This window comes from Rutidosis leptorrhynchoides, chromosome 8 (genome assembly GCF_046630445.1).
Source record: "Rutidosis leptorrhynchoides isolate AG116_Rl617_1_P2 chromosome 8, CSIRO_AGI_Rlap_v1, whole genome shotgun sequence".
Classification (NCBI taxonomy): Eukaryota; Viridiplantae; Streptophyta; class Magnoliopsida; order Asterales; family Asteraceae; genus Rutidosis; species Rutidosis leptorrhynchoides.
Window position 1 is genome coordinate 14,350,732 of NC_092340.1, and position 3,829 is coordinate 14,354,560.

Here is a 3,829-nt window from a genome sequence, read left to right on the forward strand (position 1 = left end):
CAATAACAATAACCATTTTTAAATAATGATATATATATTAATAACGATAATAATAATAATAATAATAATAATAATAATAATAATAATAATAATAATAATAATAATAATAATAATAATAATAATAATAATAATTGGATAATAATAATAATACTAATTATAACTTTAACGATAATAACGATAGTAATAATAAAAAAATAACAATTTTTAATGATAAATCCCTTTTATTGATAAAGATAATAATAATCATAATAATAAGATAAAACTAGAACGACGATAAAAACGACGATAATAATAATCATTTTTAATAAAAATATCGAAAATTAAATTGATTATAACTTCTAATCCGTTCATCGAAACCATTCGATATCTAAAGAAAAAGTTCTTAATTTTTCGCTAGCTTTCCAAGGACATGCATATCTTATACCTTATCTCAACCGCAAGTGTAACTAATTCAACATTCAACCTAACCTGTCTAAGGGCAATATTAAAAGTACAAGCATGCATAATCCTAAATACTCGAGCACTAGTCAGGGATACACTATTAGTATGTAAAAGTTAAATTATGAGTACTCACGTATCAATATTGAGATTCAATATTGCAGGAAAGGTACGTAGACGCAACGGAAATGATAAACACTATATTGACCTCACGAGCATACCCATGAACCATACTCAATCACCTCCATAGCTATAACCCATAATTTCCTTAATCCTATGCCACTCGAAAAACAATTTCGAAATCACTCGGACAGCACTCCGTCGTAATATTTTATGTATACTAATAATATCTTGAAATAATACGGAGTAAATATATATATGTAAATTGATTGAGAGAGTTTAGAGAAAAATATTTTCAAGTTTCTATGAAATAATGAAACCTATTGAATTCTATTTATAATAGATTTTTGAATTATTAAAGTGAATTATTAAAGTATGAATTATTAAAGTGAATTATTAAAGTATGAATTATTAAAGTGAATTATTAAAGTTAAAGTAAAGTAAAAATAAAGTAAAGGTAAAGTTTAAGTATAGTAAAAGTATAAAACTATGTACGTATAATACGCGTATAAATATATATAATATTAATTTAAATCGTTATATATATAAAATAAAATATAAATATCGTTATCTTTATCATACTAGTTAAGTAATGAGTTGTCAAAAGTAGTTCTAGATATTTATAAAAGTTATATACGTTTTAATAATAAAGTTCTTTTTAAACTGAAAACGTTTTTGTACGTTTAAAACTAAATAGATCAATCGAGTCTTTATGAGATTCAATCTTCCGCTATCCTTTGTCTAGTTCTCAATGATTGACAATTTGTTCTTATTTATAAATCACTTTACCATTTTTCGAATATTGTTAAAATGGAAAGATTTCTCAAATCAACGTGGGCCTTTCAACAGAGACTTGTAATCATAATTCAATATATCTGATAATTCAATCATTTGATCTTATCTTCTAATTCCATTGATAAATATTTTGAAACAGATACAATCATATAAAGTATTTAATCTAATATTTTGTTTACGTTTCAAGTTATAATATATATACACATATACATATATAATCATATTCGTTTAATGGTTCGTGAATCGTTGGAACTTGGTCGAGGTTGAATGAATGTATGAACATAGTTTAAAATTCTTGAAATTTAACTTAACAAATATTGCTTATCGTGTCGGAAACATATAAAGATTAAAGTTTAAATTTGGTTGGAAATTTTCGGGTTGTCACAAATGGGAGTTCTAGCTACATTAGAGTCATTTGCATTGAACTTCTCAAGAATTTTATCCACATAATGGGTTTGACTTAGAACAAGTCCACTTTGGGTTCGTGTGATTTTTATTCCCAATATCACATCTGCCAAACCCATGTCTTTCATGTCAAACTTTAATTTTAACATGTCTTTTGTAGATTTAATCATCTTCTCATTACTACCAGCAATGAGCATATCATCCACATATAGACAAAGGATAACATATCCATCTGGTGTGTCTTTCACATAAACACACTTGTCACATTCATTGATCTTAAATCCTAAATCAAGCATGACATGATCAAACTTCTGGTGCCATTGTTTGGGAGCTTGTTTTAGTCCATACAAGGACTTAACGGGTTTACAAACTTTCCTTTCTTGTCCAGGCGCTTTAAACCCCGCGAGTTATTCCATGTAAATCTCTTTGATGATGTAGCGTGAGGGTACGAAATAGTATTATTTTTAATACAAAATACTACAAAATATGACACAAGTTTTATTAATTTACGGATGGGATATACCTAAACCTTGCTACAACACTATAGGCAGTGTACCTAATCGTAGAGTAGTGTAGTTTTTAGTAAGTCCGGTTCGTTCCACAGGGAGCTGGTGATACTTACTATATTTTTAACTATATTTATACAAAATATATATAATTATATAAGTAGTAATATTATTATAAAAGGGGGGTTTTACCGTTTAATGACCGGTTTGTCGATTCTATATTTTAAGCGTAAAGATAAATGATGATAATTAAAGTGCGTAAAATAAAGACAATAAATAAAATGACAGTAAATAAAATTGCGAGTAATAAAATGACAGTAAATAAAGATACGATGAGAAATATAATAAAAGAATTATGCTTATTTAAACTTCCGTAATCATGATGTTTGACGTGTTGATTTTAATTTATTACCATGGGTTAATTGTCCTTTGTCCTGGTTTATTTGATACGTCTATCTGGTTTTTGTCCATAATAGTCCATCGGTCATAAATATAAAGTGCGAGTATCCTCGTCAAATTACCCTTATACCCGAAGTCAAATATTCCAACTGATTAAGGATTTAAACTGTGACGCAGTTATCACTTCTGTCAACAATTACACCAGTTATCACTGTATGTAATCCACCCCTGTTTTAATTAGTTTATGAATATTAATTCATCCACTTGATCAGAATGAATAATCAATTACCCAACCCAATTGATTAATTAAATGATTATAACAGATTCCATATGAACATCACTAAATAGGACAACCATAATCATTATTAATTATTAGGTTAATTAATTTGAAGATAGGTTCGACAGACTCCAATGAGTTGTCACTCAATTAGACAATACCCCCCATCTATTAATAGTCAATAGTTCAATTTCCACAAGTGTCGGTCTTTTGCCCAAACCTTAATTATGGTCCAAAGTTCAATAACCCTTTCTTAATATTTTAGCCCAACATCACGATTACTTCGGCTCAAATAAGCATAATAATAACTTAGTTACGATACATTAATTTAAAAAGGAAGAACATAGCTTACAGTGGTGATTAATCGCGTAGCGTTGCACGGACAGAATTTCGACTTAAAACCCGTAAAATATTTCTTACAATAACCCAACTAAACCATAACTTTATTATTAAAATTAACTTATATTAAAATTATAATATAAATATATATTACATATTACAGAAGAGAGAAAGAAATATGAAGAAAGGTGTTTTTTTCATTACACCGTGAATTTCATTTTATAGACAATTGGTGATTTGAAATTTTCACTTATGACCCCTTAACTATGCTCAATTAACAACTTTTTATTATTTATTATTATTCTTATTATGAATTATTTAAATATTATATTATATTCTTGAGCATAGTTAACTTGTAATTTTAGCTCCGTTGCGTCGAGCGTTGAAAGTTGGTTCATGTCTCGGTTCCGAATTTTCGAACGTCCTTGCGTACAATTTAATATCTTGTACTTTGCGTTTTGTAACTTGTACTCTTGTCATTTTTAGACGTTTTTCATCAATAAATTGAACCTTTTGAATTGTATCTTGTACATTTGAGCTTTTTGGACGT